The sequence below is a fragment of the Marmota marmota genome, unplaced genomic scaffold (assembly GCF_001458135.2).
Source record: "Marmota marmota marmota unplaced genomic scaffold, marMar, whole genome shotgun sequence".
NCBI lineage: Eukaryota > Metazoa > Chordata > Mammalia > Rodentia > Sciuridae > Marmota > Marmota marmota.
This window is the reverse complement of record NW_025999968.1, coordinates 37,539,495-37,551,705: the sequence shown is the minus strand read 5'-3', so window position 1 is coordinate 37,551,705 and position 12,211 is coordinate 37,539,495.

Genomic DNA, 12,211 nt, shown 5'->3' with positions numbered 1-12,211 from the left:
CCATAGCTGTTAGTATGGCCTTAATACATTTTCTTCATTTTAAATAATCACTTCTAAAATAATTTTTCTTATGGGCCACACTTAATTATGTACAGAGTCATATCACATTCAAATGAGAATATTTTAAGATACACACAAATCAGATAAAATTTGCATTAAGTAGAAACATTCCTTTCTTTTGGGAACTCTCCTGGGGTTAATGTTTAACAGTGTATTGAGGCACTATTTTCAGGTTTCACCTACTTGTGAATTGTTCTCTCCTATAAAGAGAAAAAGTGGGTTATCTCTTCTCTCTGCTCCAGTGTGGGGCAAGTATTATACAGAGCACAATAAAGCTGGGAAGTAAAGAGATGTTAAGGACTAGCATGGTTTCTATTATAAGTGCTTTTTCACACACTATCAGAAAAACAGACTCCTTAATTTTTTTGTGAATAGCTTTGCAATAGCTAGAGATGAAGAAAGTTAATGGAGATTTTAACATGTATGTGTGAAGAGTTTCAGATATTGAGAATTCTCTGTAATTAGCAATACAAGACATAGATCATTCCAGCACAGACTGGCATAGAAGGTATACCTGAAGCTATGGAAGAGAAGAATCTATCTAGACCAGGGCAGATGAAAAACATTTCTCTTTATCTTTCCTGACAAGTGTGAGGCTAGGTAGACATCTCCAGAGCTCACTGATATCCAGTTATTTTTGCCTCCCAAACTTACAGGAGGTACATTTCCTAGCTCCCTTGCAGTTAGACAGGATCATGTGACCTTCTGACCAGTGGACAATGAATAGAAGTGACATGTGTCATATTCTAGACTGGAGTATAGAAAAATGAGTCTGAGATCTCCATGTACTCTCTTTTTCCTGCTCTGGCGACCTGTGATTTTTCAGGTCTCAATGAACCTGAGTCTTTAATTGACTGTGTAAGGAAAAGTCTCTGCCATTAACCAGTGATGAACAAGTGGGAGTTTAAAAATAGAGAATCTTTTTTCATGTTAAGGCCCCTAATCTTAATTTCCTATTGAAATATGGTAATAAATTACAACAAATTGGCTTAAAACCAAGCAAATGTATTATCTTAAAGTTCTTTAAGTCAGAAGATTGGGGAAGACCTGTTTTCTTCCTTGTGCACCTTTTACAGGATACCTGCATTTCTTGGCTTGGGGCTTTTCCTTCATCTTTAAGTAAGCAGCTTCTAATTGATCTTCCCTTGTAGTTCTCTGCTTCCATTTTCCTATCTCTTTCTCTTACACTGACCCTCTTGCTTCCATCTTATAAGGACCCCACTGATTTCATTGGACCTGCCTTGATAATCCAGTGTAATTTTTCCATCCCAATATCCTTAACTTACTCTGCAAAATCCCTTTTGCCAAATAAGGTAACTATTCACAGGTCTTTGGGATTAAGACACCACCATTAAAAAACATGGTTTTGGCTTATCACTTCCTTGGATTTAGATGCTTAAACATACTTTTAGTTATACAGAAACCACTGGAAGTTAATATCAGAACTTTATTAGGCATTAACTATGTGGGTATGAGAAGCTTAAATAACTATTAAGTCCAACCAGCATCAGCTTTTTTTTTTTTTTTTTGGGGGGGGGGAGTGTCCAAGGTGTCAAATGAATGACAAACCTGCATATGAAAGATTGGTATAAAGTGCTTACAACAATTGTCTATCACTATCATTCTTCTAGCTTCTAGGATTGTCAGGTAAGGTAAACACCAAATGAACCCAACACATGACTTATTCTTATTTGGATGTTTTGATGTAAAAAGATGAAGGAATTAAAATAAAGGATGTTAGGATAGTATGCTTCAATGAAGATATTATGTAAGCTATCTGAAATAAGTGGAAATAGCTTTCTGAAGTCTACTTAATGATAATGGTTATTTCATTAAGAAACAAGTTGTTAAGAAAGAGGTTTTTTCTTATCTGGACAGAAGACTTTTCATGTTTAATAATACAGGTCAATCATCCTTAATCCAAAAATCTAAGATCTGAAATTTTGTGCAGTGATATGATGACATAAGTAAAAAATTCCAGACCTAATCTCCCATGACAGGTTACAATCAAAATACAGGCACACTAATAATATTGTATAACATTTTCTCCAGGTTATGTGTATAAAGTATAAATTAAACATTTGTGAATTTTCTTTTTACACTTGACGCCAGCCCCAAGATATCTCAATGTTCCAAAATCTCAAAAATAAAAAAGACCTGAAACACTTCAGGTCCAAAGCACTTTAGATAAGGGATATTCAGCATGACTCTTATGCTTGGTACTGCCTTATATAATTACCTTCAATTGTATTATTATTTTATGTTCTAGGTGGACTCTTATGATATATAGATACTCTTATTTTTTATTTTTTAGTTAATTATTTATTTGTTATAATTATTAATTTGTTATAATTTATGTTATACATGACAGCAGAATGCATTTCAGTTCATAGTACACAAATGAAGTACAATTTTTCATTTTCTCTGGTTGTACACAAAGTAGAGTCACACCATTTGTGTCTTCATACATGTGCTTAGGGTAATGATGTCCATCTCATTCCACCATCTTTCCTACCTCCATGTCCCCTCCCTTCCCCACTCTCCCCTTTTCCCTATCCAAAGTTTCTCTATTCCTCTCATACTCCCCCCACCCCCATTATGGATTAGCATCCACTTATCAGAGAGAACATTCAGTCTTTGGTTTTCTGGGATTGGCTTACTTCACTTAGCATGATATTCTCCAGCTCCACCCATTTACCTGCAAATGCCATGATTTTATTCTCTTTTAATGCTAAGTAATATTCCATTGTGTGTGTGTGTGTGTGTGTGTATAATATAAAATATACCACAGTTTCTTTATCCGTTCATCTATTGAAGGACATCTAGGTTGGTTCTACAATTTAGCTCTTGTGAATTGTGCTGCTATAAAGATTGATGTGGCTGCATCACTGTAGTATTTTGTTTTTAAGTCCTTTGGGTATAAACTGAGGAGTGGGCTATCTGGGTCAAATGGTGGTTTTATTCTAAGTTTTCTAAGGAATCTCTATACTACTTTCCAGATTGGTTATACCAATTTGCAGTCCCACCAACAATGTATGAGTGTGCCTTTTCCCCCACATCCTTGCCAACACTTATTGTTGCTTTTATTCTTAATAACTGCCATTCTGACTAGTGTGAGATGAAATCTTAAGAGTACTTTTGATTTTCAATTCTCTAATTGCTAGAGATGTTGAACATTTTTTCATATATTTGTTGATCAATTGTATATCTTTTTCTAAGAAATGTCTGTTCAGCTTCTTAGTCAATTTATTGATTGGGTTGTTTGGATTTTGGTATTAAGTTTTTTTTAGTTCTTTATATCCTAGAGGTTAGTGCTCTTTCTGATGTGCATGTGGTAAAAATTTGCTCCCATTCTGTAGACTCTCTATTCACCTCATTGATTGTTTCTTTTGATGAGAAGAAGCTTTTCAGTTTGAAACCATCCCATTTATTGATTCTTGATTTTATCTCTTGTGCTTTAGGATTCTTGTTAAAGAAGCTGGGGCCTAATCTGACATGATGAATATTTGGGCATACTTTTTCTTCTATTAGGCACAGGGTCTCTGGTCTAATTCCTAGGTCCTGATCCACTTTGAGTTGAGTTTTGTGCATGGTGAGAGATAGGGGTTTAATTTTATTTTGCTACATATGGATTTCCAGTTTTCCCAGCACCTTTTGTTGAAGAGGCTATCTTTTCTCCAATATATGTTTTTAACACATTTGTCTAGTAGGAGATAACTGTATTTATGTGAATTTGTGTCTGTGTCCTCTATTCTGTACCAATGGTATACAAGTCTATTTTGGTGCCAGTACCATGCCATTTTTGTTACTATTGCTCTGTAGTATAGTTTAAGGTCTGGTATAGGGATGCCACCTGCTTCACTCTTCTTGCTAAGGATTGCTTTAATTATTCTGGGTCTTATTTTTTCAGATGAATTTTTTGATTACTTTTTCTATATCTATGAGGAATATCATTAGGATTTTGATTGGAATTGCACTAAATCTGGATAGTGCTTTGGTAGTAGCTCTTATTTTTTAAAATGAAGCATTTTTTTTTTTGCATGTATGTATGTTACTTAACAAGCAGATGGTTAGAATATATGCAGGAAGATTATAAATAGAGAAAACTTGTGGGTGTGGATCTTATGCTAATTTTTTATCGCTGATTAATTAGTTAATAAATCTATTCATCATTTCAGCATTCCTTCAGTACCTCCCACCAGGATGATTCTTTAGTTCATTTACAAGGCTATAGACTTTGGAGATGGATTATCACCTACTTCTCAATCCCAGCTTCATTCCTTATAAACTGGACTGAGTTGAGAAAGTATGGCCTTTGTGACTCTTGTTTTTGTCATTTATAAGCATGACACACTTATAGATTATAGTGAAAATTTAAGATAATATACAACAAATAGCTGGTGTGTTATAGGCATTCAACATATGATGATAGATATTGTGGTTGTATGCCAGAAACCAGAATGCAAAAATGAAAACCACATAATGTTTATCTCCAAATAATTAAAGAGGGAGCACATGCAGAATGGAGTTTAAGTGAGTTATAGTTCAAACAGAAGAGTATACTTTAGTCTTATGAGTGTCATGAGAGGTTCACATGGTACTTTCTGCCACACGACCAGCGCGAGCTTCATAAAAGAAGGTTCGATGCATAAGAAATTGCTAGTGAGTTTTAAATTAAAGAGACAGACTCTCATTTACCTTTAAACCCCAGCTCTGAGAGGGCTTCTCCTAGCTCCCACCTCCAGCCACCTAATACAGTGGCAAGGTTTACAGAAGAGACTAGCGAGAAAAATTCCAGGGAAAATCCCATCCAATGAAGGTTAAGGGGGGCAGCATCCCAGGGTCAGGGCCAGTGATTGGGTCTTCAGGTCAGTGGCAGGCATGCCTCCACACGGACAAGCCCCTGGGACCTGGGAAAGGGTATGAGATGGCTTTAACACCGCTGTATCCAAGCGCCTCTCACCCAGCCAGGGAGGTAACTCAAATCACACGCCAGGATGGCCTCCTACAGTACGTGACTTTTGCATTGGTTTAGTAGAAAGGAACCAAATGTACAAGAGAGAGACATTTTAACTAGCAGAGTGATATAGGAATTTTGAAGGATATAAGAAACCCCAAGTAATTTGGTTCATCTAGATGAAACACAGGGCTTTCCCAAACTCTCCCTTCCTCAACAGTTTAGTGCACCATCATCTGCTCTATTAACCCTTTCCTAATACAAATGTCTCTCCTGATACTTAGAATTGGGTCATGTCTCAATAAACCTGCTGTAAATTGAAAATGTTGTAAGATGAAAATGCTTTTAATATGTGCTAAACTTTCCGAGTGTTGAGTATTAGCTTACTAAAACCGTAGGCTATGAAGTGTGGTTGTTCACTCCCGGTATGTGAGTCTCAGCTTGCTGCTGCAGCCCAGCATGGTGACAGTAGAATATAGTGCATAGTATTAGTTCAGGAAAATTCTAAATTCTATGTCTGAAGTATGGTTTCTACTGGATATATTTGTATATTGCTTTTGTGCCATTGCAAAGTTGAAAAATTATAAGTTGAACTATTTTGACTTGGGAATCATCTGTGTTTCTGTATCTAACATAATTTTCCTAAGTACACATATGAAGACACCTAAGGTACTCCCACCATTGTGCCCACCACAGGAATGAGGGCTTAATTAGAATAAGATATATTGCATACTTGTATAATTTTACCAAAATGGATTCTACCATCATGTTGAACTGACCATCATGTATAAGGAGAATCAGTTAAAAAAAAATTGGAAAAAAAGTCACTCATTCTTTGTCTTATATACATACCACCCCCAAACACATGGTTTCTGCTACTTTTGTAATATTTTGTTTGCTTGTCTTTCTTTTCCATTAGTTGTAAATTTCACAAATTTATATACCATAACTTGCTCATCATTATGTTTTTGCCATTAAGTAATATTAAGGAATAAAGATTTCTTTAATGAATGAGTAAATGGTAGAAGAATAGAAGACTGAGTGATTCTGTTTTCATTTTTTTTTTCCTGTTTGGAATTCAGAGACATTGTCAAGGGGGAAGAAAGAATTTAGGAACCAAGGGACTGAGTTGTGAGGTATCACAACTGTCCAAGGAAAGTGCTCAGGGAGAATGGTAGAGACCAAGGGCAAGAGACATATTCAAGACAAATTTATGACTTAGAACAGACAAATCTTGGAGTTTTTTGGTAATGGGAAAAATCTTGAGGTTTGAAATTTCTGCTGGAGAAGAATATTTAAAGAAATGTTCCATTTGGATGGGTTGAGTTTAAAGTTTCCCTAGAGCACATGTCAAGAAGGAGTTGTACTCATTTTATAGAGAGTAACTGCGTTGCAGAGAGAAATTTGGGGACATAGGTGAAATAAAGCCTGTGAAGACAGTTGCTATCACCTAAGGAAAGTCTGCAGACTGAGGAAAGAAGGGGGATCAAGGAAAGAACTATGAGAAACAGCAACGTCTAAGAGAGAACAGAAGAAAACAGCTAGAACAGGCTGAGAGAGGAAGAGGAGAAGGAGGAGAAAGCTGGGAGTGTCTTCTGTAATTGAAGCTCCATGACTGCCAGGCGGATGAGTATAGCTAAGTAAAAAAAAAAAAAAAAAAAAATTTAAAATTGCTTGAGTTTTGAACAGTTTTTTCTTGAAATTAACAACTACGAAGTTTAAAAAGTTTGTGGTCCTCTCAGATGCCACATTTTTTATTCTTACTTTTGTAGATGTAAGGGCAAAGATAGATTTAAATAAGTTAAACAGTTGCTCAGAAAGAATATTATGAGTACAAACCTCTTTCTAGAATACACCGGACTTAAGGATGAAAATGAGGCAATGCTGTAAAAATCAGGAAGAGTCAAATGTGGGTCATTTTTTATGTAAGAGACTTGACCATAATTTTTGCCTGAGGGGAAAAGACAGTAAAGAACAGTGATTGAAAATGCTCAACAAATAGAGGATTATTGATGGAGCAAGTTCTAGGAAGCCATGGGGCAAGATAAGTGGAAAGATTGGTGTCAAAGCTCTGGACTGGTCCATGAACACGGGAGAGAGAACTGTCTACTCAGCATTGGGTCTGAAGGGGCCACAGTATGGTGGCCTTTCTGTGACTGAGTAGGCCCTTTATCTGGAAATGTGACTCATTTTTTTCCACAGCCATTTATTGAGGAAGGACTATGTAACTAGCACTGAAATAGAAACTTTCACATTTGCACCCTCATTTAATCTGAAGATGGGTCTTTGATCCCAAAGAGAGGTTTTGTTTTAACAGTGGGGCTAGAAGGTCAATGTGGACATAAGTCTTGGGACACAGTCTCAGCCTGTGTCAGCTGGCCTGGCCTGTGTTTTGACCTTAGGAAATGACAGGCCCCCTGGCACTTTGTGTGTCTAGTAGTAGTGAAGGAGTATGTGGAATACTCATGTTTTGTGGCCTTAGGTCACAGCAACTGCATCTGCTTTAGAGATTTAGACCTACTAGCTCTGTAAGTCCAAGGTGCTGACTATATCAGGCTGGACCTAGAAAACAAATTCATACCGTCAAGATGTGTTGTAAAACACAGACATTCACAATGAATAATGCATGCACTGTATAGATGAAGGCCAAGGGCTTCTCATTCCAGGATCATAATTCTTCTGAAGGGTCATGGTCATCTCAAATGAGATTTAGTTTGAGCCTGAAATTAGAGAGTTCCAGTTCATATGGGAAGTTTCCTTAAGATCATGTAGGAATACTTATGAATTTTTTCATCCTACTCTTTTGAAAGGAAATAAATACTGTCATTAGATGAGAATGTTATTTCCTAAATAGTTTTTAGGTAACATTAAGTTCTCATTCCAACACTCACTTTTCAATGATCTATGGAAGAGATGAAATTTGTTTTAGTTTACCGAGCCTCACCCTGCATATTTATTTACACAATGATTAGTCTGTTGGCTTTTGCACAGTGATTAGTTTGTAAGTTATGCCCTGTCTTCTTTAGTACCAAAGAATGCTCTTTCCCTCTTGTCCTTTTAACATTTCTCCTCTGTTCCTTTGCCTCTTTGTCCTCAGTAGGCATCTTTAACTATTTTGTTCTCTCTAAATTTGCTGGTCCCACTCTTAGCAGAACTGAATGCTAACTACTGTCAGGAAATAAAAACTCTTCCCATTTAGTGATTGAAGCAACCAGATCAATCTGACAAAAAACAGATTAGCTAGACGATAAAAAATCTCTAAGTTTATTCATATGAATATGGGAAAAGACAAAAAAGTGGCCAATTGGAGTTCAAGGCTTACAATATGTAACTTAAAATGGGAAAAGGAAGTGGGGAGGGGTTTCTATGGGAAGAACATGTGGGTTTCTTTAAGAAATATAAATGGATTCCTGGAGGAGCAAATGGGAGATAAGAAAGTTTAGGATCATGTTTATTTATGTAGGTGCAAGTGGTCTTTTTCCATTTTCTTCATAGCCAAAAAAGTCCCCCAGAGGGAATTTATGATAGTTGGATTCTTTTTGGAATTTCTGCTATTAGATAGAAAAGGGAAACTCAGAAAAAAACTTTATATCATTACAATAGTATATTCTGGATCCCATCCTTTTCTCCATCTGAAACTATGCAGGAAGTTTCATAAATAAGCAGTTGATTGCTTCCTTGCCCATATTCCACTGAGTCTGTGCTCCAGTCTGGAAATAAGTCAGTGCAGTTAGAAAGTTGTGTCTCATTCCAGGAAGTGGTGGTATGGGTTGCAGTAGAATATAATCAGTCATTTTGTAACAGTGGTCCACTTCACCTTTGGAAGAGTCCTTATTGCTTATTTTAAAAGGGACCTATTTTTCTTTTCCTTTTCTTCCTCTCCCACTCCCTAACCTTGGGGCAGGGAACAAGATTGGCTTGAGGTATCTGTCTTAGAGCAAACACCCACCATAGGTAGCAGATGTCAGCCAGAAGATCTAGGAAGTCACATTCTCCTGAATTAACAAGTTGAATTCTAACACACCAGCATGCTCACTTGGGAACCCCTACTTGGAATGCAACTTTTGAAAAGTTTATTTAAAAGCCTCCTATTCCTCCTGAGGGGAAAACCACGGCCTCTGGGACAGGAGTCCCCTGGGCTTCTCCTTTGATAGCAAAGCAATAAACCTTCTTTTCCTTTTTCTCAAAACTGTGTCCTCCTTATTAAATTAGCATGCCTTGGCATGGTGACAAGGACCAAGCTTTCAGTAACAATTTAACGAGGGACATTTCTGTAAAACAAAACAAAAGCAAGGATTAATTTTTGGAAAAGACCATAGCCCAGGGTCTGTTTGCTTTGTTCTGTTTGTGAGTTGAGAGTAGTCAATGGAGAGGTTTCTAGATATTGGGCATGAAGTTTGCTTAGAAGGGAGAAGAGGATGCTAGTGTAGTAGTGGTGTCAAAATTACAGTGAGTTCCTGGAGCAGAATATGGAAAACATACTATTCTGGTAAACTTTGAGTGGTCCATACTATGTTGCTGATAAATCCTTGGAAATTCTATCAAGTTACACAACTTCAGCTTGCAGGGGTTCAGGAAAAGAGTTAGTCTCTCTGATGCCAGATCGGGAAAGTGGGAGACAAATTAAAAGGTTAATTACTGAAAATATGCTAAAGCAACAGGAACCAGTTTACAATGCAGTGAAAGTATCTCAGGCATTAAATGAGACTGAATCTGATGACCCATAAGGTGAGCTGTGGATTTCCATTGAAACATTTTTTTCTCTGTAAATAATCTCCATTTTAATTCAAGATAATTAAAGCTAGATGACTCTTGTTTACAAAATAAGTCTAGTTTCATGACCTGATCATTTACATAAATACACAAAAAATAGTACTGTGCCACCTAGACCTATTTAAGTTTGCTTTCTGGAAAGTTTATAAAGAATCTTGCATTAAATTTTAAAAGGCTTTTGAGGCTAGGAAGCCAAGGTAAGACCTCATAATCAGACTTCACTTGTAGTACTAAAATTTTGGGTGAATTCCCATCTTCTTTGCCGCAGTCTGGCTGGGCACAAAATAACTGGGCCACCACAACAGCAACTCTTTATTCCCCAACTCTCACCGGCCTCTACACGCACGTTCTGGGAAAAAATACACACTGCCTTCACCGGGCTCTGCGTACCAATTCTCTCAGAACCCCACGGGAACTCAAGGAGTGGGTGCCTGAGTCAGCAGGATACACCCTATTCCCAGCAGGATCCACTCTAAACCTGAAGCCACCCTAATCCAGCAGGATCCACCCTAAACCTGGAGCCACCCTAATCCAGCAGTATCCACCCTAAACCCGGAGCCACCCTAATCCAGTAGGATCCACCCTAAACCCGGAGCCACCTTAATCCAGCAGGGTCACCTTTCTGAACAATTTCAACCCAAAAATGCCATGCGTCCTACTTGGCTATGGCTCTCAGCACTTCTTCTTTTTTTAATTTATATATGACAGCAGAATGCATTACAATTCTTATTACACATATAGAGCACAATTTTTCATATCTCTGGTTGTATACATAGTATATTCACACCAATTTGTGTCTTCATACCTGTACTTTGGATAATAATGATCATCACATTCCATTATCATAATAACACCATGCCCCCTCCCTTCCCCTCCAACTCCTCTGCCCTATCTAGAGTTCCTCTATTCCTGGCATGCTCCCACTCCCTATCCCACTATGAATCAGCCTTCTTAAATCAAAGAAAACATTTAGCATTTGGTTTTTTGAGATTGGCTAACTTCACTTAACATTATCTTCTCTAACTCCACCCATTTACCTGCAAATGCCATGATTTTATTGCTAAGTAATATACCATTTTATCTAGGTTGGTTCTACAGTTTAGCTATTGTGAATTGTGCTGCTATAAACATTGATGTGGCTGTCTCTCTGTAGTATGCTGTTTTTGAATACTTTGGTTATAGACTGAGGAGAGGGATAGCTGGGTCAAATGATGGTTCCATTCCCAATTTTCCAAGAGATCTCCATACTGCTTTCCATATTGGCTGCACCAATTTGCAGTCCCACAAGCAGTGTATGAGTGTACCTTTTCCCCCACATCCTCACCAATACGTATTGTTGTTTGTCTTCATAATAGCTGCCATTCTGACTGGAGTGAGATGAAACCTTAGAGTGGTTTTGATTTGCATTTCTCTAATTGCTAAGGATGATGAACATTTTTTCATATATTTGTTGATTAATTGTATATCATCATCTGAGAAATGTCTGTTCAGGTCCTTGGCCCATTTATTGATTGGGTTATTTGTTTTTTTTTTTTTGGTGATTAACTTTTTGAGCTCTTTATATACTCTAGAGATTAGTGCTCTATCTGTGATGTGTAAGGGGTAGAGATTTGTTCCCAAGATTTAGGGTCTCTATTCACCTCACAGATTGTTTCTTTTGCTGAGAAGAAGCTTTTTAGTTTGATCCATCCCATTTATTGATTCTTGATTTTAATTCTTGTGCCAAAGAAATCTTATTAAGGAAGTTGGGGCCTAACCCACATGATGGAGATTAGTGTCTACTGTTTCTTCTGTTAGACACAGGGTCTCTGGTTTTATTCTTAAGTCCTTGATCCATTCTGAGTTGAGTTTTGTGCATGGTGAGAGACAGGGGTTTAATTTCATTTTGTTGCATATGAATTTCCAGTTTTCCCAGCACCATTTGTTGAAGAGGCTATCTTTTCTCCAGTACATGTTTTTGGCACCTTTGTCTAATATAAGATAATTGTAATTTTGTGTGTTAGTCTCTCTCTTTTTTTTTTTTTGTAATCAATGACTTTTATCTTTGAAAATGGAAGCAAGTGTTTTGACAGAACACTATGGTGCTCTATAAGAGCCAATCTAGGAGTAATTCACTGTCCTCCTCTGGGATGTCACGGCATTTTTTAAAAAAAGAAGAAGACGACAAAACAGGGAAAATAATCCACAATGCTTCAGGCATTCCTTGGGCCTGGATGGGCATCCATTCATTAAATAAGCAGAAGCTACAAACTAAGGTCAGGGTGAAGGTGCCTCGCCCTCCTTCTTCTCTTCGAATCACCTTTCCTATAGGGTTCCACCAACCACAAAAATTCTTTACTTAATTTGATATCAGAACCTTAAAACATTTCTGAATCTTAGAAATGAAGGTCCTTTAGCAGATTATATTGATAAAAAAAACAA